At 43.4% G+C, this 25,872-nt stretch overlaps 5 non-coding genes across 5 annotated transcripts; all 5 read right to left on the reverse strand.

Annotated features, from left to right (window-relative positions):
- On the reverse strand, nt 1-73 carry trnar-ccg (transfer RNA arginine (anticodon CCG)). The gene has a single exon. It is a non-coding gene; the product is annotated as a tRNA-Arg (tRNA).
- Nucleotides 74-6,872: 6,799 nt separating this feature from the next.
- trnar-ccg (transfer RNA arginine (anticodon CCG)) lies at nt 6,873-6,945 on the reverse strand. The gene has a single exon. It is a non-coding gene; the product is annotated as a tRNA-Arg (tRNA).
- Nucleotides 6,946-10,030: 3,085 nt separating this feature from the next.
- trnar-ccg (transfer RNA arginine (anticodon CCG)) lies at nt 10,031-10,103 on the reverse strand. Its single transcript has one exon. It is a non-coding gene; the product is annotated as a tRNA-Arg (tRNA).
- A 1,739-nt stretch (nt 10,104-11,842) lies between these two features.
- trnar-ccg (transfer RNA arginine (anticodon CCG)) lies at nt 11,843-11,915 on the reverse strand. The gene has a single exon. It is a non-coding gene; the product is annotated as a tRNA-Arg (tRNA).
- A 13,884-nt stretch (nt 11,916-25,799) lies between these two features.
- On the reverse strand, nt 25,800-25,872 carry trnar-ccg (transfer RNA arginine (anticodon CCG)). Its single transcript has one exon. It is a non-coding gene; the product is annotated as a tRNA-Arg (tRNA).

Below are 25,872 nucleotides of genomic sequence, written 5' to 3' on the forward strand. Positions count from 1 at the left end.
AGACCCAGGTGGGACTTGAACCCACAATCCCCAGCTCCGGAAGCTGATGCCTTATCCATTAGGCCACTGGATCACATTTTTAACGGGGAAAATTACATTGTGGTGGGGTAAAAACTTTTACAAAGTTTTGATGCATGCCAACAAAGCCATTACACAACACAATACAACATTGTGAGTACCGTTTGTCACCGTTATAAGGCAATGAATGTATTCTTTAAACAGTTAGGCACTACATAAAGCTGTCCCAACAGCAGAGCTTTCTTTTCAGTCTGACTGCAAGAATGTCCACCAGAGCTGTGGTCAGAGAATTGAATGTTCCTTTCTCTACCATAAGCCACCTCCAATGTCGTTTTAGAGAATTTGGCAGTACTTCCAACCGGCCTCACATACGCAGACTACGTGTAACCACGCCATCCCAGGACATCCACGTCCAGCTTCTTCCCCTTTCGGGATCGTGTGAGACACACCAACCGGGCAGCTGATGAAACTGAGGAGTATTTCTGTCTGTAACAAAGACCTTTTCTAGGGAAAAACTCATTCTGATTGGCTGGACCTTGACCAGAGCAAAAAGGTCTCTGTTCAAAAGTTGTGAACTATATAGTAATAGGGTGCCATATGCGGAACATCAAGTATGTCTGAGGGTGTAGACATGAACTGTGATGGAGTTGTTCATAAATTGGGGTTGTGAAATAAAATGTAATGACCCAACAAGATAATGCCTCATGCTATTTTTTCCTTTGCTGTTAACAACAGCAGCTACTATTACTGTATGCCATTCTACACTGAGGCTTTCCAGACAATTGTGTTAAATATACATTATATACAGTATAAAGCAGGGGTGCAACTTTGTTATTCGAAGTGGGGGGGACATAGCTATCATTATTTTTTTTTCCTCAGTTGGATAAACACTCCAAACAGCCTACCCGACCGCTTGGAGGCGTCCACATGGTCCTAAAGCACAGCGTAGCCTCGTTTTGCATCAATTTACAATGATAAAACTAGGGGGGACAAAAATTTATTTTCAGAATTTTTTTGTTATTTTTTTATTTCACCTTTATTTAACCAGGTAGGCTAGTTGAGAACAAGTTCTCATTTGCAACTGCGACCTGGCCAAGATAAAGCATAGCAGTGTGAACAGACAACAACACAGAGTTACACATGGAGTAAACAATAAACAAGTCAATAACATGGTAGGAAAAAGAGAATCTATATACAATGTGTGCAAAAGGCATGAGGTAGGCAATAAATCGAATAATTACAATTTAGCAGATTAACACTGGAGTGATAAATCATCAGATGATCATGTGCAAGAAGAGATACTGGTGTGCAAAAGAGCAGAAAAGTAAATAAATAAAAGCAGTATGGGGGTGAGGTAGGTAAATTGGGTGGGTAGTTTACAGATGGACTATGTACAGCTGCAGCGATCGGTTAGCTGCTCGGATAGCAGATTTTTAAAGTTGTTGAGGGAGATAAAAGTCTCCAACTTCAGAGATTTTTGCAATTCGTTCCAGTCGCAGGCAGCAGAGAACTGGAAGGAAAGGCGTCCAAATGAGGTTTTGGCTTTAGGGATGATCAGTGAGATACACCTGCTGGAGCGCGTGCTACGGGTGGGTGTAGCCATCGTGACCAGTGAACTGAGATAAGGCGGCACTTTACCTAGCATAGCCTTGTAGATGACCTGGAGCCAGTGGGTCTGACGACGAACATGTAGCGAGGGCCAGCCGACTAGGGCATACAGGTTGCAGTGGTGGGTCGTATAAGGTGCTTTAGTAACAAAACGGATGGCACTGTGATAAACTGCATCCAGTTTGCTAAGTAGAGTATTGGAAGCTATTTTGTAGATGACATCGCCGAAGTCGAGGATCGGTAGGATAGTCAGTTTTACTAGGGTAAGTTTGGCGGCGTGAGTGAATGAGGCTTTGTTCCGGAATAGAAAGCCGACTCTAGATTTGATTTTGGATTGGAGATGTTTGATATGAGTCTGGAAGGAGAGTTTGCAGTCTAGCCAGACACCTAGGTACTTATAGATGTCCACATATTCTAGGTCGGAACCGTCCAGGGTGGTGATGCTAGTCGGGCGTGCGGGTGCAGGCAGCGAACGGTTGAAAAGCATGCATTTGGTTTTACTAGCATTTAAGAGCAGTTGGAGGCCACGGAAGGAGTGTTGTATGGCATTGAAGCTCATTTGGAGGTTAGATAGCACAATGTCCAGGGAAGGGCCGGAAGTATACAGAATGGTGTCGTCTGCGTAGAGGTGGATCAGGGAATCGCCCGCAGCAAGAGCAACATCATTGATGTATACAGAGAAAAGAGTCGGCCCGAGAATTGAACCCTGTGGTACCCCCATAGAGACTGCCAGAGGACCGGACAACATGCCCTCCGATTTGACACACTGAACTCTGTCTGCAAAGTAGTTGGTGAACCAGGCAAGGCAGTCATTAGAAAAACCGAGGCTATTGAGTCTGCCGATAAGAATATGGTGATTGACAGAGTCGAAAGCCTTGGCCAGGTCGATGAAGACGGCTGCACAGTAATGTCTTTTATCGATGGCGGTTATGATATCGTTTAGTACCTTGAGCGTGGTTGAGGTGCCCCGTGACCGGCTCGGAAACCGGATTGCACAGCGGAGAAGGTACGGTGGGATTCGAGATGGTCAGTGATCTGTTTGTTGACTTGGCTTTCGAAGACCTTAGCTAGGCAGGGCAGGATGGATATAGGTCTGTAACAGTTTGGGTCCAGGGTGTCTCCCCCTTTGAAGAGGGGAATGACAGCGGCAGCTTTCCAATCCTTGGGGATCTCAGATGATACGAAGGAGAGGTTGAACAGGCTAGTAATAGGGGGTGCGACAATGGCGGCGGACAGTTTCAGAAATAGGGGGTCCAGATTGTCAAGCCCAGCTGATTTGTATGGGTCCAGGTTTTCCAGCTCTTTCAGAACATCTGCTATCTGGATATGGGTAAAGGAGAAGCTGGGGACGCTTGGGCGAGTAGCAGCGGGCCGGGCGGGGCTGCTGGCCAAGGTTGGAGTCGCCAGGAGGAAGGCATGGCCAGCCATTGAGAAATGTTTGTTGAAGTTTTCGATTATCACGGACTTATCAGTGGTGACCGTGTTATCTAGCCTCAGTGCAGTGGGCAGCTGGGAGGAGGTGCTCTTGTTTTCCATGGACTTTACAGTATCCCAGAACTTTTTGGAGTTAGAGTTACAGGATGCAAATTTCTGCTTGAAAAAGCTGGCCTTTGCTTTCCTGACTGACTGCGTGTATTGGTTCCTGACTTCCCTGAACAGTTGCATATCACGGGGGCTCTTCGATGCTATCGCAGTTCGCCACAGGATGTTTTTGTGCTGGTCGAGGGCAGTCAGGTCTGGAGTGAACCAAGGGCTATATCTGTTCTTGGTTCTGCATTTTTTGAACGGAGCATGCTTGTCTAATATGGTGAGGAAGTAACTTTTAAAGAATGACCAGGCATCCTCAACTGACGGGATGAGGTCAATATCCTTCCAGGGTACCCGGGCCAGGTCGATTAGAAAGGCCTGCTCGCAGAAGTGTTTCAGGGAGCGTTTGACAGTGATGAGGGGTGGTCGTTTGACCGTGGACCCGTGGCGGATACAGGCAATGAGGCAGTGATCGCTGAGATCTTGATTGAAGACAGCAGAGGTGTATTTGGAGGGCAAGTTGGTCAGGATAATGTCTATTAGGGTGCCCATGTTTACGGATTTGGGGTTGTACCTGGTGGGTTCCTTGATGATTTGTGTGAGATTGAGGGCATCAAGCTTAGATTGTAGGACTGCCGGGGTGTTAAGCATATCCCAGTTTAGGTCACCTAACAGAACAAACTCTGAAGCTAGATGGGGAGCGATCAATTCACAGATGGTGTCCAGGGCACAGCTGGGAGCTGAGGGGGGTCGGTAGCAGGCGGCAACAGTGAGAGACTTATTTCTGGAGAGATTAATTTTTAAAATTAGAAGTTCAAACTGTTTGGGCATAGACTTGGAAAGTATGACAGAACTTTGCAGGCTATCTCTGCAGTAGATTGCAACTCCTCCCCCTTTGGCAGTTCTATCTTGACGGAAAGTGTTATAGTTGGGTATGGAAATCTCAGAGTTTTTGGTGGCCTTCCTAAGCCAGGATTCAGACACGGCAAGGACATCAGGGTTGGCAGAGTGTGCTAAAGCGGTGAGTAAGGCAAACTTAGGCAGGAGGCTTCTGATGTTGACATGCATGAGGCCAAGGCTTTTTCGATCACAGAAGTCAACAAATGAGGGTGACTGGGGACATGCAGGGCCTGGGTTTACCTCCACATCACCCGAGGAACAGAGGAGCAGTAGGATGAGGGTGCGGCTAAAGGCTATCAAAACTGGTCGCCTAGAGCGTTGGGGACAAGGAATAAAAGGAGCAGATTTATGGGCGTGGTAGAATAGATTCTGGGCATAATGTGCAGACCAGGATATGATGGGGCACGGGTACAGCGGAGGCAAGCCCAGGCACTGGGTGATGATAAGAGAGGTTGTATCTCTGGACATGCTGGTCTCAATGGGTGAGGTCACCGCATGTGTGGGGGTGGGACAAAGGAGGTATCAGAGGTACGGAGAGTGGAACTACGGGGTCCATTGCAAACCAAAACAATGATAACTAGCCTGAACAACAGTATGCAAGGCATATTGATATTTGAGAGAGACATACAATAAGGCATAAAGTGATTGCAGGTCATGATTGGGAGAGCTAGCTAAAACAGCAGGTCAGATAACAGCAGCTAGTCGGCTAACACAGCAACAGAAGGTAAAAATGGCGACGACTGGGCAGAGAGGGTCGGATTAACTACACACAGATCCTGAGTTAAGGCACAGAGCCGACAGATAAAACACAAATAAACAGAATGGAGTACCGTGAATTAATGGACAGTCAAGCAGGCATAAGCTATGTAGCCAAGTGATCATAGTGTCCAGGGGCCAGCCGTAGATGAAGTAGTGAGGCCTCCACTAAGCTAGCCCGCGGTGTTTAAAGTTAGTAGCCCGGGGGGGTGGTCTGCTCAGACGGAGGGGGTCTGCTCAGACGGAGGCCGGTTGAGGGCACAGCGGATGGGGTATTTGTCTGCAGACCAGACGTGGTCGTGTCGACAGAGAATCCAAGCCGGATGGCGGTGGTGAAAGAGAGGTTGTGAGTTGTAGAATTGTGTTTGCTAACTGGTGCTAGCTTCGTGACTCAGACAGCTAGTCATGGGTCGCAAGCTAGCAGAAGATGGAGGTCTGTTTTTAGCCACGCCGTGCAATTCCGTCGGTAGATTAGTGGGGTTCCGTGTGGTAGAGGGGACCAATCCAGTTGTCAAAATAGTTATAGTGGCCTAAGAAGATTGTTCGATAGACCTGTTCAGATAGCAGCCGATATGCTCAAGACAGCTAACGATTAGCGGGCCGCAGTTAGTATATGGACGTTCAGGTTACGTCGCGATGGAGGGGCCGGTTGAAATACTCCCTCGGGCAGATAACGTCGGTATCCCAGTCGTGAAGGCCCGGTGGGGCTCCGCATCGGCAGTAAAACGGGTCCGGATAGGTGATTGTAGCCCAGGAGTGGCTGATGGCACTCTTCAGCTGGCTAGCTCCGGGATAATTGGTGTTTGCTCCGGAATTGATGTTAGCCGGTAGTCACTCGGATAGCAGCTAGTTAGCTGCAAGATCCAGGTGTAAATGTCCAGGGGATATGGAGAGAAAAAAGGTCTGGTATGCTCTGGTCTGAGTCGCGTTGTACAAAACTGGCAATAGTTTTCCGAGCTAAAGGATAGCTGATGAGCGCTAGCTGTGGTTAGCTGAACTATTAACGTTAGCTACTAACGTTAGCTTGTGAGCTGGCTAACTTCTGGTTAGCTTGTTAGCTTCTGTTGTAGATTTCGGATACGAGGTGAATAATACTTTTGAGGAAGAAAAAAACAGATCCGCACCACATTTGGTGAGGTGGGTTGCAGGAGAGTGTTTTGAAGTTGAGTTTTTAAGAAGAAAATAATGTATATATAAAAAAGATATGCGAAGAAAAATATATATACACGGGACAAGACGAGGACAATGGACATCTGACTGCTACGCCATCTTGGATGAGGGGGGGGGGGGCATGAACTCCCCTAGTTTAAAGAATCAGGGTCTTTTGGGGGGGTTTGATTTGTATTATATTTTAAATATAAGTCTACATCTTATTAATTTTGTTTTCCAGACAGAGAGGACCTATTTCAATGTCTTTCTTCCCAAAGAGGGCAAAGACTCCAGCCTGCCCATGTTCTTCTGTTCCAAGTGGAGTGTTGGAAAACTAGTGGACTACGCTGCCTCACTGGCCAGCCTCAAGAACAACAACAATGTACTAACAGCTAAAAGAAAACAGCCACTAGCAGCAGGCTCCAAGTAGACAAACCTGTTCTACTGTTATCATCATACAAATATCAATCAACATTTATTATAACGTGTAGTGTTACAACCATGTTTGTCACAATACATTTGACAGAAAAAGGAGTCCTGACTCGCACACAGCACTGATTCTCTAGATCTATTGGAGTCATTGGAATATTATGAAGATGTTTTTATTTATTTATGACTAATAAAGCTTTGATTTACAACAGTTTGACGTGCTCTAAATTTGCTTAGACAATAAATAGAAGACTGTTTTTGTGAAGTACAGGGCTGCAGTCTAGTCATGATCTGGAAGAGGGTTAACAATTGTCACATATCTTGTCACTTCTTTTTCTCCTACTATTGACTAATGCCTCATTCATTTGGAATTCACTCTTTGCATAAGGGAATTTGGAAATTAAAGCTAACAAATTCATGCAAGCAGATCTTAGAAAGTACCAAATCCCATCTGTTCTTTGATCTAATGCACAGCTGCTTTCAATAGACCCAGGTGGGACTTGAACCCACAATCCCCAGCTCCGGAGGCTGATGCCTTATCCATTAGGCCACTGGATCACATATTTATTTGTGAAAATTACATCGTGGTGGGGTAAAAACTTTTACAAAGTTTTGATGCATGCCAACAAAGCAATTACACAACACAATACAACATTGTGAGTACCGTTTGTCACCGTTATAAGGCAATGAATGTATTCTTTAAACAGTTAGGCACTACATAAAGCTTTCCCAACAGCAGAGCTTTCTTTTCAGTCTGACTGCAAGAATGTCCACCAGAGCTGTGGTCAGAGAATTGAATGTTCCTTTCTCTACCATAAGCCACCTCCAATGTCGTTTTAGAGAATTTGGCAGTACTTCCAACCGGCCTCACATAGGCAGACTACGTGTAACCATGCCATCCCAGGACATCCACGTCCAGCTTCTTCACCTGCGGGATCGTGTGAGACACACCAACCGGGCAGCTGATGAAACTGAGGAGTATTTCTGTCTGTAATAAAGACCTTTTGTAGGGAAAAACTAATTCTGATTGGCTGGACCTTGACCAGTGTTGAAAATACATTATATACAGTTGTGGCCAAAAGTTTTGAGAATGACACAAATATAAATTTTCACAAAGTCTGCTGCCTCAGTTTGTATGATGGCAATTTGCATATACTACAGAATGTTATGAAGAGTGATCACATGAATTGCAATTAATTGCAAAGTCCCTCTTTGCCATGCAAATGAACTGAATCCCCCAAAAAACATTTCCACTGCATTTCAGCCCTACCACAGAAGGAACAGCTGACATCATGTCAGTGATTCTCTCATTAACACAGGTGTGAGTGTTGATGAGGACAAGGCTGGAGATCACTCTGTCATGCTGATTGAGTTCGAATAACAGACTGGAAGCTTCAAAAGGAGGGTGGTGCTTGGAATCATTGTTCATCCTCTGTCAACTATGGTTGCCTGCAAGGAAACACGTGCCGTCATCATTGCTTTGCACAAAAAGGGCTTCACAGGCAAGGATATTGCTGCCAGTAAGATTGCACCTAAATCAACCATTTATTGGATCATCAAGAACTTCAAGGAGAGCGATTCAATTGTTGTGAAGAAGGCTTCAGGGCGCCCAAGAAAGTCCAGCAAGTGCCAGGACGTCTCCTAAAGTTGATTCAGCTCCGGGATCGGGGCAGCACCAGTACAGAGCTTGCTTAGGAATGGCAGCAGGCAGGTGTGAGTGCATCTGCACGCACAGTGAGGCAAAGACTTTGGAGGATGGCCTGGTGTCAAGAAGGGCAGCAAAGAAGCCACTTCTATCCAGGAAAAACATCAGGGACAGACTGATATTCTGCAAAAGGTACAGGGACTGGACTGCTGAGGACTGGGGTAAAGTCATTTTCTCTGATGAATCCCCTTTCCGATTGTTTGGGGCATCCGGCAAAAAGCTTGTCCGGAGAAGACAAGGTGAGCGCTACCATCAGTCCTGTGTCATGCCAACAGTAGAGCATCCTGAGACCATTCATGTGTGGGATTGGTTCTCAGCCAAGGGAGTGGGCTCACTCACAATTTTGCCTAAGAACACAGCCATGAATAAAGAATGGTACCAACACATGCTCCGAGAGCAACTTCTCCCAACCATACAGGAACAGTTTGGTGACGAACAATGCCTTTTCCAGCATGATGGAGCACCTTGTCATAAGGCAAAAGTGATAAGTAAGTGGCTCGGAGAACAAAACATCGATGGTCCATGGCCAGGAAACTCCCCAGACCTTAATCTCATTGAGAACTTGTGGTCAATCCTCAAGGGGCGGGTGGACAAACAAAACCCCACAAATTCTGACAATCTCCAAGCATTGATTATGCAAGAATGGGCTGCCATCAGTCAGGATGTGGCCCAGAAGTTAATTGACAGCATGTCAGGGCGGATTGCAGAGGTCTTGAAAAAGAAGTGTCAACACTGCAAATATTGACTCTTTGCATCAACTTCATGTAATTGTCAATAAAAGCCTTTGACACTTATGAAATGCTTGTATTTATACTTCAGTATTCCATAGTAACATCTGACAAAAATATCTAAAGACACTAAAGCAGCAAACTTTGTGAAAATTTATATTTGTGTCATTCTCAAAACGTTTGGCCATGACTGTACAGTATAAAGCAGGGGTGCAACTTTGTTTTTCGAAGTGGGGGGGACAAAACTATTATTTTTCCATTTTTTCCCCAGTTGGATAAACACTCCAAACAGCCTACCCGACCTCTTGGAGGCATCCGCATGGTCCTAAAGCACACCGTAGCCTCGTTTTGTATCACATTCATTCCAATAATAAAACTAGGGGGGACAAAAATGTAATTTCAGAATGAAGGGGGGAGACATGAACTCCCCTGGTTTAAATAATCAGTGTCTTTTTGGGGGTTTTGCATTTGATTATATTTGATATACAAGTCTACATCTTATTAATTTTGTTTTCCAGACAGAGAGGACCTATTTCAATGTCTTCCTTCCCAAAGAGGGCAAAGACTCCAGCCTGCCCATGTTCTTCTGTTCCAAGTGGAGTGTTGGAAAACTAGTGGACTACGCTGCCTCACTGGCCAGCCTCAAGAACAACAACAATGTACTAACAGCTAAAAGAAAACAGCCACTAGCAGCAGGCTCCAAGTAGACTAACCTGTTCTACTGTTATCATCATACAAATATGAATCAACATTCAAATCAACATTTATTATAACGTGTAGTTTTACAACCATGTTTGTCACAGTACATTTGACAGAAAAAGGAGTCCTGACTCGCACACAGCACTGATTCTCTAGATCTATTGGAGTCATTGGAATATTATGAAGATGTTTTTATTTATTTATGACTAATAAAGCTTTGATTTACAACAGTTTGACGTGCTCTAAATTTGCTTAGACAATAAATAGAAGACTGTTTTTGTGAAGTACAGGGCTGCAGTCTAGTCATGATCTGGAAGAGGGGTAACAATTGTCACATATCTTGTCGCTTCTTTTTCTCCTACTATTGACTAATGCCTCATTCATTTGGAATTCACTCTTTGCATCAGGGAATTGGGAATTTAGTAATTAAAGCTAACAAATTCATGCAAGCAGATCTTAGAAAGAACCAATTACCATATGTTCTTTGATCTAATGCACAGCTGCTTTCAATAGACCCAGGTGGGACTTGAACCCACAATCCCCAGCTCCGGAGGCTGATGCCTTATCCATTAGGCCACTGGATCACGTATTTACCAGGGAAAATTACATGGTGGTGGGGTAAAAACTTTTACAAAGTTTTGATGCATGCCAACAAAGCCATTACACAACACAATACAACATTGTGAGTACTGTTTGTCACCGTTATAAGGCAATGAATGTATTCTTTAAACAGTTAGGCACTACATAAAGCTTTCCCAACAGCAGAGCTTTCTTTTCAGTCTGACTGCAAGAATGTCCACCAGAGCTGTGGTCAGATAATTGAATGTTCCTTTCTCTACCATAAGCCACCTCCAATGTCGTTTTAGAGAATTTGGCAGTACTTCCAACCGGCCTCACATAGGCAGACTACGTGTAACCACGCCATTCCAGGACATCCACGTCCAGCTTCTTCACCTGCGGGATCGTGTGAGACACACCAACCGGGCAGCTGATGAAACTGAGGAGTATTTCTGTCTGTAATAAAGACCTTTTGTAGGGAAAAACTCATTCTGATTGGCTGGAACTTGACCAGTGACAAAAGGTCTCTGTTCAAAAGTTGTGAACTATATAGTAATAGGGTGCCATATGGGGAACATCAAGTATGTCTGAGGGTGTAGACATGAACTGTCATGGAGTTGTTCATAAATTGGGGTTGTGATATAAAATGTAATGACCCAACAAGATAATGCCTCATGCTGTTTTTTCTTTTGCTGTTAACAACAGCAGCTACTATTACTGTATGCCATTCTAAACTGAGGCTTTCCAGACAATTGTGTTAAATATACATTATATACAGTATAAAGCAGGGGTGCAACTTTGTTATTCGAAGTGGGGGTGACATAGCTATCATTATTTTTTTCCCCTCAGTTGGATAAACACTCCAAACAGCCTACCCGACCGCTTGGAGCAGTCCACATGGTCCTAAAGCACAGCGTAGCCTCGTTTTGCATCAATTTCCAATGATAAAACTAGGGGGGGACAAAAATTTAATTTCAGAATGAGGGGGGGGGGACATGAACTCCCCTAGTTTAAAGAATCAGGGTCTTTTGGGGGGGTTTGATTTTTATTATATTTTAAATATAAGTCTAAATCTTATTAATTTTGTTTTCCAGACAGAGAGGACCTATTTCAATGTCTTCCTTCCCAAAGAGGGCAAAGACTCCAGCCTGCCCATGTTCTTCTGTTCCAAGTGGAGTGTTGGAAAACTAGTGGACTACGCTGCCTCACTGGCCAGCCTCAAGAACAACAACAATGTACTAACAGCTAAAAGAAAACAGCCACTAGCAGCAGGCTCCAAGTAGACAAACCTGTTCTACTGTTATCATCATACAAATATCAATCAACATTCAAATCAACATTTATTATAATGTGTAGTTTTACAACCATGTTTGTCACAGTACATTTGACAGAAAAAGGAGTCCTGACTCGCACACAGCACTGATTCTCTAGATCTATTGGAGTCATTGGAATATTATGAAGATGTTTTTATTTATTTATGACTAATAAAGCTTTGATTTACAACAGTTTGACGTGCTCTAAATTTGCTTAGACAATAAATAGAAGACTGTTTTTGTGAAGTACAGGGCTGCAGTCTAATCATGATCTGAAAGAGGGGTAACGATTGTCACTTTTTTTTCTCCTACTATTAACTAATGCCTCATTCATTTGGAATTCACTCTTTGCATCAGGGAATTTAGTAATTAAAGCTAACAAATTCATGCAAGCAGATCTTAGAATTACCAATTCCCATCTGTTCTTTGATCTAATGCACACCTGCTTTAATTAACCCAGGTGGGACTTGAACCCACAATCCCCAGCTCCGGAGGCTGATGCCTTATCCATTAGGCCACTGGATCACGTATTTACCAGGGAAAATTACATGGTGGTGGGGTAAAAACTTTTACAAAGTTTTGATGCATGCCAACAAAGCCATTACATAACACAATACAACATTGTGTGTACCGTTTGTCACCGTTATAAGGCAATAAATGTATTCTTTAAACAGTTAGGCACTACATAAAGCTTTCCCAACAGCAGAGCTTTCTTTTCAGTCTGACTGCAAGAATGTCCACCAGAGCTGTGGTCAGAGAATTGAATGTTCCTTTCTCTACCATAAGCCACCTCCAATGTCGTTTTAGAGAATTTGGCAGTACTTCCAACCGGCCTCACATACGCAGACTACGTGTAACCACGCCATCCCAGGACATACACGTCCAGCTTCTTCCCCTTTCGGGATCGTGTGAGACACACCAACCGGGCAGCTGATGAAACTGAGGAGTATTTCTGTCTGTAATAAAGACCTTTTGTAGGGAAAAACTCATTCTGATTGGCTGGACCTTGGCCAGTGCAAAAAAGGTCTCTGTTCAAAAGTTGTGAACTATATAGTAATAGGGTGCCATATGGGGAACATCAAGTATGTCTGAGGGTGTAGACATGAACTTTGATGGAGTTGTTCATAAATTGGGGTTGTGAAATAAAATGTAATGACCCAACAAGATAATGCCTCATGCTGTTTTTTCCTTTGCTGTTAACAACAGCAGCTACTATTACTGTATGCCATTCTACACTGAGGCTTTCCAGACAATTGTGTTAAATATACATTATATACAGTATAAAGCAGGGGTGCAACTTTGTTATTCGAAGTGGGGGGGACATAGCTATCATTCTTTTTTTTTCCTCAGTTGGTTAAACACTCCAAACAGCCTACCCGACCGCTTGGAGGCGTCCACATGGTCCTAAAGCACAGCGTAGCCTCGTTTTGCATGAATTTCCAATGATAAAACTAGGGGGGACAAAAATGTAATTTCAGAATGAGGGGGGGGGAGACATGAACTCCCCTAGTTTAAAGAATCAGGGTCTTTTGGGGGGTTTTGATTTTTATTATTTTTTATTATTTTTTATTTTATTTCACCTTTATTTAACCAGGTAGGCTAGTTGAGAACAAGTTCTCATTTGCAACTGCGACCTGGCCAAGATAAAGCATAGCAGTGTGAACAGACAACAACACAGAGTTACACATGGAGTAAACAATAAACAAGTCAATAACATGGTAGAAAAAAGAGAATCTATATACAATGTGTGCAAAAGGCATGAGGTAGGCAATAAATCGAGTAATTTCAATTTAGCAGATTAACACTGGAGTGATAAATCATCAGATGATCATGTGCAAGAAGAGATACTGGTGTGCAAAAGAGCAGAAAAGTAAATAAATAAAAGCAGTATGGGGGGTGAGGTAGGTAAATTGGGTGGGTAGTTTACAAATGGACTATGTACAGCTGCAGCGATCGGTTAGCTGCTCGGATAGCAGATTTTTAAAGTTGTTGAGGGAGATAAAAGTCTCCAACTTCAGAGATTTTTGCAATTCGTTCCAGTCGCAGGCAGCAGAGAACTGGAAGGAAAGGCGTCCAAATGAGGTTTTGGCTTTAGGGATGATCAGTGAGATACACCTGCTGGAGCGCGTGCTACGGGTGGGTGTAGCCATCGTGACCAGTGAACTGAGATAAGGCGACACTTTACCTAGCATAGCCTTGTAGATGACCTGGAGCCAGTGGGTCTGACGACGAACATGTAGCGAGGGCCAGCCGACTAGGGCATACAGGTCGCAGTGGTGGGTCGTATAAGGTGCTTTAGTAACAAAACGGATGGCACTGTGATAGACTGCATCCAGTTTGCTGAGTAGAGTATTGGAAGCTATTTTGTAGATGACATCGCCGAAGTCGAGGATCGGTAGGATAGTCAGTTTTACTAGGGTAAGTTTGGCGGCGTGAGTGAAGGAGGCTTTGTTGCGGAATAGAAAGCCGACTCTAGATTTGATTTTGGATTGGAGATGTTTGATATGAGTCTGGAAGGAGAGTTTGCAGTCTAGCCAGACACCTAGGTACTTATAGATGTCCACATATTCTAGGTCGGAACCGTCCAGGGTGGTGATGCTAGTCGGGCGTGAGGGTGCAGGCAGCGAACGGTTGAAAAGCATGCATTTGGTTTTACTAGCGTTTAAGAGCAGTTGGAGGCCACGGAAGGAGTGTTGTATGGCATTGAAGCTCGTTTGGAGGTTAGATAGCACAGTGTCCAAGGAAGGGCCGGAAGTGTACAGAATGGTGTCGTCTGCATAGAGGTGGATCAGGGAATCGCCCGCAGCAAGAGCAACATCATTGATGTATACAGAGAAAAGAGTCGGCCCGAGAATTGAACCCTGTGGTACCCCCATAGAGACTGCCAGAGGACCGGACAACATGCCCTCCGATTTGACACACTGAACTCTGTCTGCAAAGTAGTTGGTGAACCAGGCAAGGCAGTCATTAGAAAAACCGAGGCTACTGAGTCTGCCGATAAGAATATGGTGATTGACAGAGTCGAAAGCCTTGGCCAGGTCGATGAAGACGGCTGCACAGTAATGTCTTTTATCGATGGCGGTTATGACATCGTTTAGTACCTTGAGCGTGGCTGAGGTGCACCCGTGACCGGCTCGGAAACCGGATTGCACAGCGGAGAAGGTACGGTGGGATTCGAGATGGTCAGTGATCTGTTTGTTGACTTGGCTTTCGAAGACCTTAGAAAGGCAGGGCAGGATGGATATAGGTCTGTAACAGTTTGGGTCCAGGGTGTCTCCCCCTTTGAAGAGGGGGATGACCGCGGCAGCTTTCCAATCCTTGGGGATCTCAGATGATACGAAGGAGAGGTTGAACAGGCTGGTAATAGGGGGTGCGACAATGGCGGCGGACAGTTTCAGAAATAGAGGGTCCAGATTGTCAAGCCCAGCTGATTTGTATGGGTCCAGGTTTTCCAGCTCTTTCAGAACATCTGCTATCTGGATATGGGTAAAGGAGAAGCTGGGGAGGCTTGGGCGAGTAGCAGCGGGGGGGTAGGGGCTGTTGGCCAAGGTTGGAGTCGCCAGGAGGAAGGCATGGCCAGCCATTGAGAAATGTTTGTTGAAGTTTTCGATTATCATGGACTTATCAGTGGTGACCGTGTTACCTAGCCTCAGTGAAGTGGGCAGCTGGGAGGAGGTGCTCTTGTTTTCCATGGACTTTACAGTATCCCAGAACTTTTTGGAGTTAGAGCTACAGGATGCAAATTTCTGCTTGAAAAAGCTGGCCTTTGCTTTCCTGACTGACTGCGTGTATTGGTTCCTGACTTCCCTGAACAGTTGCATATCGCGGGGGCTCTTCGATGCTATTGCAGTTCGTCACAGGATGTTTTTGTGCTGGTCGAGGGCAGTCAGGTCTGGAGTGAACCAAGGGCTATATCTGTTCTTGGTTCTGCATTTTTTGAACGGAGCATGCTTGTCTAATATGGTGAGGAAGTAACTTTTAAAGAATGACCAGGCATCCTCAACTGACGGGATGAGGTCAATATCCTTCCAGGGTACCCGGGCCAGGTCGATTAGAAAGGCCTGCTCGCAGAAGTGTTTTAGGGAGCGTTTGACAGTGATGAGGGGTGGTCGTTTGGCCGCGGACCCGTGGCGGATACAGGCAATGAGGCAGTGATCGCTGAGATCTTGATTGAAGACAGCAGAGGTGTATTTGGAGGGCAAGTTGGTCAGGATAATGTCTATTAGGGTGCCCATGTTTACGGATTTAGGGTTGTACCTGGTGGGTTCCTTGATGATTTGTGTGAGATTGAGGGCATCAAGCTTAGATTGTAGGACTGCCGGGGTGTTAAGCATATCCCAGTTTAGGTCACCTAACAGAACAAACTCTGAAGCTAGATGGGGAGCGATCAATTAACAGATGGTGTCCAGGGCACAGCTGGGAGCAGAGGGGGGTCGGTAGCAGGCGGCAACAGTGAGAGACTTATTTCTGGAGAGATTAATTTTTAAAATTAGAAGTTCGAACTGTTTGGGCATAGACCTGGAAAGTATGACAGAACTTTGCAGGCTATCTCTGCAGTAGATTGCAACTCCTCCCCCTTTGGCAGTTCTATCTCGACGGAAAGTGTTATAGTTGGGTATGCAAATCTCAGAATTTTTGGTGGCCTTCCTAAGCCAGGATTCGGACACGGCGAGGACATCAGGGTTGGCAGAGTGTGCTAAAGCGGTGAGTAAGGCAAACTTAGGGAGGAGGCTTCTGATGTTGACATGCATGAGGCCAAGGCTTTTTCGATCACAGAAGTCAACAAATGAGGGTGACTGGGGACATGCAGGGCCTGGGTTTACCTCCACATCACCCGAGGAACAGAGGAGTAGCAGGATGAGGGTGCGGCTAAAGGCTATCAAAACTGGTCGCCTAGAGCGTTGGGGACAAGGAATAAAAGGAGCAGATTTATGGGCGTGGTAGAATAGATTCTGGGCATAATGTGCAGACCAGGGTATGGTGGGCACGGGTACAGCGGAGGCAAGCCCAGGCACTGGGTGATGATAAGAGAGGTTGTATCTCTGGACATGCTGGTCTCAATGGGTGAGGTCACCGCATGTGTGGGGGGTGGGACAAAGGAGGTATCAGAGGTACGGAGAGTGGAACTACGGGGTCCATTGCAAACCAAAACAATGATAACTAGCCTGAACAACAGTATGCAAGGCATATTGATATTTGAGGGAGACATGCAGTAAGGCGTAAAGTGATTGCAGGTCTTGATTGGGAGAGCTAGCTAAAACAACAGGTGATATAACAGCAGCTAGTCAGCTAACACAGCAACAGTAGGTAAAAATGGCGACGGCTGGGCAGAGAGGGTCGGATTAACTACACACAGATCCTGAGTTAAAGCACAGAGCCGACAGATAAAACACAAATAAACGGAATGGAGTACCGTGAATTAATGGACAGTCAAGCAGGCATCAGCTATGTAGCCAAGTGATCATAGTGTCCAGGGGGCAGCCGTAGATGGGACAGTGAGGCCTCCACTAAACTAGCCCGCGGCGTTTAAAGTTAGTAGCCCGGGGGGAGGTCTGCTCAGACGGAGGGGGTCTGCTCAGACGGAGGCCGGTTGAGGGCACAGCGGATGGGCTATTCGTCTGCAGACCAGACGTGGTCGTGTCGACAGAGAATCCAAGCCGGATGGCGGTGGTGAAAGAGAGGTTGTCTGTTCAGATAGCAGCCGATATGCTCAAGACAGCTAACGATTAGCGTGCCGCAGTTAGCATATGGGCGTTTAGGTTACGTCGCGATGGAGGGGCCAGTTGAATAACTCCCTCGGGCAGATAACGTCGGTATCCCAGTCGTGAAGGCCCGGTGGGGCTCCGCATCGGCAGTAAACGGGTCCGGATAGGTGATTGTAGCCCAGGAGTGGCTGATGGAACTCTTCAGCTGGCTAGCTCCGGGATAATTGGTGTTTGCTCCGGAATTGATGTTAGCCAATAGTCACTCGGATAGCAGCTGGTTAGCTGCAAGATCCAGGTGTAAATGTCCAGAGCTTAACCTGTTGGGGATGGGGGCGCTGTTTAGACTATTTATGCTAATGTGGCTAATTTTTTAAACGGCTTCCCACAAAATCCTTGATCGTACAATATGCATATTATTATTATTATTGGATAGAAAACAGTCTATAGTTTCTATAGGAGTTGAAATTTTGTCTCTAAGTGGAACAGAGCCCATTCTACAGCAATTTCCCTGACATGGAGTCAGATTTGAGAAATGTTGGGCACTTTTCTGAAGTCAGTTAAAAGGGCACTGTCGTTGCTATGACTATACGGACACTTCTTACGTCTTCCCCTGGATGCCTTTACGTGATGACGATTCCAACGGGCTCGATTGCGCGTTCACAGGCCCTACAAATGAAAAAACTCTGAAGCTAGTCATTCTTTTGGAGCTGCGTAACGCGCGTGGAAGACACCGACCCTCTCCTGTTCCAAGCGTTAGTTTAGCCTGTTATATTTCTCCGGTCATCTTTTCACTCGTTATAGGAGTTACAAACATCATAAAGTAGTTAATTTAAAGCGTTTTATAGCAATTTATATCCGTTTAGTGCGATTTTGGGACATTTATTTTTGCAACGATGTGAAAAGTTGGGCACGCTTTTCAGTTCATCCCGAACGTAGTTGACATTTCCACATGGCAAGAGGACAGCTTTCCACCAAAAGACGATTTCTCCCAAGAAAGGATCCTTTGCCCAAGATACTGATGGAAGAACAGCTCAAGGTAGGACATTTTTATTATGATAAATCGTGTTTCTGTCGAAACATTTTAGTGGCTTAGGACGCCATGTTTTTTGACGTAGCTTCGCTTGGCGCAAACTGTATTGAAAAGTAAGGATAAATTAAAAAATGTAATAACGCAATTGTATTAAGAATTAAATTGTCTATCAATCCCTGTCCACCCTATATTTTTTAGTCACGTTTATGAGTATTTATGTATAAGAGTAGATCACTGTCTAAGTGGCGCAAGGACGTTTTCTTTACCAGCTTGTCTACATTTCACATTGTCTAACCATGATTTTGGTGGCTAAATATAAACATTTTCGATCAAACTGTATATGCATGTTGTAATGTGATGTTACAGGAGTGTCATCGGAAGAATTCTGAGAAGGTTAGTGAAAAAATTAATATCTTTTGGCGATGTTGACTTTTATCGCTCACTTTGGCTAGAATCAATGCTGGGCTGCTAATTGCTATGTGCTAAGCTAATATAACGATTTATTGTGTTTTCGCTGTAAGACACTTAGAAAATCTGAAATATTGTCTGTATTCACAGGATCTGTGTCTTTCGATTCGTGTATGCTGTGTATTTTTACGAAATGTTTGATGATTAGTAGTTAGGTAAACACGTTGCTCATTGTAATTATTCTAGTCCATTTGTGATGGTGGGTGCAATTGTAAACTATGCCATCTACCTGAAATATGCACTTTTTTCTAACAAAACCTATCCCATACCATAAATATGTTATCAGACTGTCATCTAATGAGTTTTTTTGTTGGTTAGGGGCTATAAATATCTTAGTTTAGCCGAATTGGTGATGGCTACTGGTGTTGGTGGACAAATAAAAGATGGTGGATTATGCTAATGTGTTTTTAGGTAATATATGTACATCTTTACATATTGTGTCTTCCCTGTAAAACATTTTAAAAATCGGAAATGTTGACTGGATTCACAAGATCTGTGTCTTTCATTAGCTGTATTGGACTTTAATGTGTGAAAGTTAAATATTTTAAAAAAATATTTTTTTTGAATTTCGCGGCACTGGTTTTTCAGTGGGGGGGGGGGGGGTGTGCCGCTAGCGCCACGCTGATCCTAGACAGGTTAACGTAAAAATCCGGGGATATGGAGAGAAAAAAGGTCTGGTATGCTCTGGTCTGAGTCGCGTTGTACAAAACTGGCAATAGTTTTCCGAGCTAAAGGATAGCTGATGAGCGCTAGCTGTGGTTAGCTGAACTACTAACGTTAGCTTGTGAGCTTGCTAACTTCTGGCTAGCTTCTGTTGTTGATTTCGGATACGAGGTGAATAATACCTTTGAGGAAAAAAAACAGATCCGCACCACATTTGGTGAGGTGGGTTGCAGGAGAGTGTTTTGAAGTTGAGTTTTTAAGAAGAAAAAATATATATAAAAAGAAATGCGAAGAAAAATATATAAAATATATACACACGGGACAGGTCGAGGACAAGGGACATCTGACTGCTACGCCATCTTGGATTCAATTATATTTTAAATATAAGTCTACATCTTATTAATTTGTTTTCCAGACAGAGAGGACCTATTTCAATGTCTTCCTTCCCAAAGAGGGCAAAGACTCCAGCCTGTCCATGTTCTTCTGTTCCAAGTGGAGTGTTGGAAAACTAGTGGACTACGCTGCCTCACTGGCCAGCCTCAAGAACAACAACAATGTACTAACAGCTAAAAGAAAACAGCCACTAGCAGCAGGCTCCAAGTAGACAAACCTATTCTACTGTTATCATCATACAAATATGAATCAACATTCAAATCAACATTTATTATAATGTGTAGTTTCACAATCATGTTTGTCACAGTACATTTTACAGAAAAATGAGTCCTGACTCGTACACAGCAATGATTCTCTAGATCTATTGGAGTCATTGGAATATTATGAAGATGTTTTTATTTATTTATGACTAATAAAGCTTTGATTTACAACAGTTTGACGTGCTCTAAATTTGCTTAGACAATAAATAGTAGATTGCTTTGTGAAGTACAGGGGTGCAGTCTAGTCATGAACTGGAAGAGGGGTTACAATTGTCACTTTTCTTGTCACTTCTTTTTCTCCTACTATTGACTAATGCCTCATTCATTTGGAATTCACTCATTGCATCAGGGAATTGAGAATTTAGTAATTAAAGCTAACAAATTCATGCAAGCAGATCTTAGAAAGAACCAATTACCATCTGTTCTTTAATCTAATGCACAGCTGCTTTCAATAGACCCAGGTGGGACTTGAACCCACAATCCCCAGCACCAGAGGCTGATGCCTTATCCATTAGGCCACTAGATCATATTTTTACCTGGGAAAATTACATCGTGATGGGGTAAAACTTTTACAAAGTTTTGATGCATGCCAACAAAGCCATTACACAACACAATACAACATTGTGAGTAACGTTTGTCACCGTTATAAGGCAATGATTGTATTCTTTAAACAGTTAGGCACTACATAAAGCTTTCCCAACAGCAGAGCTTTCTTTTCAGTCTGACTGCAAGAATGTCCACCAGAGCTGTGGTCAGAGAATTGAATGTTCCTTTCTCTACCATAAGCCACCTCCAATGTCGTTTTAGAGACTTTGGCAGTACTTCCAACCGGCCTCACATACGCAAACTACGTGTAACCACGCCATCCCAGGACATCCACGTCCAGCTTCTTCCCCTTTCGGTATCGTGTGAGACACACCAACCGGGCAGCTGATGAAACTGAGGAGTATTTCTGTCTGTAATAAAGACCTTTTGTAGGGAAAAACTCATTCTGATTGGCTGGACCTTGACCAGTGCAAAAAAGGTCTCTGTTCAAAAGTTGTGAACTATATAGTAATAGGGTGCCATATGGGGAACATCAAGTATGTCTGAGGGTGTAGACATGAACTGTGATGGAGTTGTTCATAAATTGGGGTTGTGATATATAATGTAATGACCCAACAAGATAATGCCTCATGCTGTTTTTTCTTTTGCTGTTAACAACAGCAGCTACTAGTACTGTATGCCATTCTAAACTGAGGCTTTCCAGACAATTGTGTTAAATATACATTATATACAGTATAAAGCAGGGGTGCAACTTTGTTATTCGAAGTGGGGGGGACATAGCTATCATTATTTTTTTTTCCTCAGTTGGTTAAACACTCCAAACAGCCTACCCGACCGCTTGGAGGCGTCCACATGGTCCTAAAGCACAGCGTAGCCTCGTTTTGCATCAATTTCCAATGATAAAACTAGGGGGGACAAAAATGTAATTTCAGAATGAGGGGGGGAGACATGAACTCCCCTAGTTTAAAGAATCAGGGTCTTTTGGGGGGGTTTGATTTTTATTATATTTTAAATATAAGTCTACATCTTATTAATTTGTTTTCCAGACAGAGAGGACCTATTTCAATGTCTTCCTTCCCAAAGAGGGCAAAGACTCCAGCCTGCCCATGTTCTTCTGTTCCAAGTGGAGTGTTGGAAAACTAGTGGACTACGCTGCCTCACTGGCCAGCCTCAAGAACAACAACAATGTACTAACAGCTAAAAGAAAACAGCCACTAGCAGCAGGCTCCAAGTAGACAAACCTGTTCTACTGTTATCATCATACAAATATGAATCAACATTCAAATCAACATTTATTATAATGTGTAGTTTCACAATCATGTTTGTCACAGTACATTTGACAGAAAAAGGAGTCCTGACTCGCACACAGCACTGATTCTCTAGATCTATTGGAGTCATTGGAATATTATGAAGATGTTTTTATTTATTTCTGACTAATAAAGCTTTGATTTACAACAGTTTGAGGTGCTCTAAATTTGCTTAGACAATAAATAGAAAACTGTTTTTGTGAAGTACAGGGGTGCAGTCTAGTCATGATCTGGAAGAGGGGTAACAATTGTCACTTTTTTTTCTCCTACTATTGACTAATGCCTCATTCATTTGGAATTCACTCATTGCATCAGGGAATTGGGAATTTAGTAATTAAAGCTAACAAATTCATGCAAGCAGATCTTAGAAAGAACCAATTACCATCTGTTCTTTAATCTAATGCACAGCTGCTTTCAATAGACCCAGGTGGGACTTGAACCCACAATCCCCAGCACCAGAGGCTGATGCCTTATCCATTAGGCCACTAGATCATATTTTTACCTGGGAAAATTACATCGTGATGGGGTAAAACTTTTACAAAGTTTTGATGCATGCCAACAAAGCCATTACACAACACAATACAACATTGTGAGTAACGTTTGTCACCGTTATAAGGCAATGATTGTATTCTTTAAACAGTTAGGCACTACATAAAGCTTTCCCAACAGCAGAGCTTTCTTTTCAGTCTGACTGCAAGAATGTCCACCAGAGCTGTGGTCAGAGAATTGAATGTTCCTTTCTCTACCATAAGCCACCTCCAATGTCGTTTTAGAGACTTTGGCAGTACTTCCAACCGGCCTCACATACGCAAACTACGTGTAACCACGCCATCTCAGGACATCCACGTCCAGCTTCTTCCCCTTTCGGTATCGTGTGAGACACACCAACCGGGCAGCTGATGAAACTGAGGAGTATTTCTGTCTGTAATAAAGACCTTTTGTAGGGAAAAACTCATTCTGATTGGCTGGACCTTGACCAGTGCAAAAAAGGTCTCTGTTCAAAAGTTGTGAACTATATAGTAATAGGGTGCCATATGGGGAACATCAAGTATGTCTGAGGGTGTAGACATGAACTGTGATGGAGTTGTTCATAAATTGGGGTTGTGATATATAATGTAATGACCCAACAAGATAATGCCTCATGCTGTTTTTTCTTTTGCTGTTAACAACAGCAGCTACTAGTACTGTATGCCATTCTAAACTGAGGCTTTCCAGACAATTGTGTTAAATATACATTATATACAGTATAAAGCAGGGGTGCAACTTTGTTATTCGAAGTGGGGGGGACATAGCTATCATTATTTTTTTTCCCTCAGTTGGTTAAACACTCCAAACAGCCTACCCGACCGCTTGGAGGCGTCCACATGGTCCTAAAGCACAGCGTAGCCTCATTTTGCATCAATTTCCAATGATAAAACTAGGGGGGACAAAAATGTAATTTCAGAATGAGGGGGGGAGACATGAACTCCCCTAGTTTAAAGAATCAGGGTCTTTTGGGGGGGTTTGATTTTTATTATATTTTAAATATAAGTCTACATCTTATTAATTTGTTTTCCAGACAGAGAGGACCTATTTCAATGTCTTCCTTCCCAAAGAGGGCAAAGACTCCAGCCTGCCCATGTTCTTCTGTTCCAAGTGGAGTGTTGGAAAACTAGTGGACTACGCTGCCTCACTGGCCAGCCTCAAGAACAACAACAATGTACTAACAGCTAAAAGAAAACAGCCACTAGCAGCAGGCTCCAAGTAGACAAACCTGTTCTACTGTTATCATCATACAAATATGAATCAACATTCAAATCAACATTTATTATAATGTGTAGTTTCACAATCATGTTTGTCACAGTACATTTGACAGAAAAAGGAGTCCTGACTCGCACACAGCACTGATTCTCTAGATCTATTGGAGTCATTGGAATATTATGAAGATGTTTTTATTTATTTCTGACTAATAAAGCTTTGATTTACAACAGTTTGAGGTGCTCTAAATTTGCTTAGACAATAAATAGAAAACTGTTTTTGTGAAGTACAGGGGTGCAGTCTAGTCATGATCTGGAAGAGGGGTAACAATTGTCACTTTTTTTTCTCCTACTATTGACTAATGCCTCATTCATTTGGAATTCACTCATTGCATCAGGGAATTGGGAATTTAGTAATTAAAGCTAACAAATTCATGCAAGCAGATCTTAGAAAGAACCAATTACCATCTGTTCTTTAATCTAATGCACAGCTGCTTTCAATAGACCCAGGTGGGACTTGAACCCACAATCCCCAGCACCAGAGGCTGATGCCTTATCCATTAGGCCACTAGATCATATTTTTACCTGGGAAAATTACATCGTGATGGGGTAAAACTTTTACAAAGTTTTGATGCATGCCAACAAAGCCATTACACAACACAATACAACATTGTGAGTAACGTTTGTCACCGTTATAAGGCAATGATTGTATTCTTTAAACAGTTAGGCACTACATAAAGCTTTCCCAACAGCAGAGCTTTCTTTTCAGTCTGACTGCAAGAATGTCCACCAGAGCTGTGGTCAGAGAATTGAATGTTCCTTTCTCTACCATAAGCCACCTCCAATGTCGTTTTAGAGACTTTGGCAGTACTTCCAACCGGCCTCACATACGCAAACTACGTGTAACCACGCCATCTCAGGACATCCACGTCCAGCTTCTTCCCCTTTCGGTATCGTGTGAGACACACCAACCGGGCAGCTGATGAAACTGAGGAGTATTTCTGTCTGTAATAAAGACCTTTTGTAGGGAAAAACTCATTCTGATTGGCTGGACCTTGACCAGTGCAAAAAAGGTCTCTGTTCAAAAGTTGTGAACTATATAGTAATAGGGTGCCATATGGGGAACATCAAGTATGTCTGAGGGTGTAGACATGAACTGTGATGGAGTTGTTCATAAATTGGGGTTGTGATATATAATGTAATGACCCAACAAGATAATGCCTCATGCTGTTTTTTCTTTTGCTGTTAACAACAGCAGCTACTAGTACTGTATGCCATTCTAAACTGAGGCTTTCCAGACAATTGTGTTAAATATACATTATATACAGTATAAAGCAGGGGTGCAACTTTGTTATTCGAAGTGGGGGGGACATAGCTATCATTATTTTTTTTCCCTCAGTTGGTTAAACACTCCAAACAGCCTACCCGACCGCTTGGAGGCGTCCACATGGTCCTAAAGCACAGCGTAGCCTCATTTTGCATCAATTTCCAATGATAAAACTAGGGGGGACAAAAATGTAATTTCAGAATGAGGGGGGGAGACATGAACTCCCCTAGTTTAAAGAATCAGGGTCTTTTGGGGGGGTTTGATTTTTATTATATTTTAAATATAAGTCTACATCTTATTAATTTGTTTTCCAGACAGAGAGGACCTATTTCAATGTCTTCCTTCCCAAAGAGGGCAAAGACTCCAGCCTGCCCATGTTCTTCTGTTCCAAGTGGAGTGTTGGAAAACTAGTGGACTACGCTGCCTCACTGGCCAGCCTCAAGAACAACAACAATGTACTAACAGCTAAAAGAAAACAGCCACTAGCAGCAGGCTCCAAGTAGACAAACCTGTTCTACTGTTATCATCATACAAATATGAATCAACATTTATTATAATGTGTAGTTTCACAATCATGTTTGTCACAGTACATTTGACAGAAAAAGGAGTACTGACTCGCACACAGCACTGATTCTCTAGATCTATTGGAGTCATTGGAATATTATGAAGATGTTTTTATTTATTTATGACTAATAAAGCTTTGATTTACAACAGTTTGAGGTGCTCTAAATTTGCTTAGACAAAAAATAGAAAACTGTTTTTGTGAAGTACAGGGGTGCAGTCTAGTCATGATCTGGAAGAGGGGTAACAATTGTCACTTTTTTTTCTCCTACTATTGACTAATGCCTCATTCATTTGGAATTCACTCTTTGCATCAGGGAATTTGGAATTTAAGCTAACAAAATCATGCAAGCTGATCTTAGAAAGAACCAATTACCATCTGTTCTTTGATCTAATGCACAGGTGTTTTCAATAGACCCAGGTGGGACTTGAACCCACAATCCCCAGCTCCGGAGGCTGATGCCTTATCCATTAGGCCACTGGATC

This window comes from Salvelinus fontinalis, chromosome 25 (assembly GCF_029448725.1).
Source record: "Salvelinus fontinalis isolate EN_2023a chromosome 25, ASM2944872v1, whole genome shotgun sequence".
NCBI lineage: Eukaryota > Metazoa > Chordata > Actinopteri > Salmoniformes > Salmonidae > Salvelinus > Salvelinus fontinalis.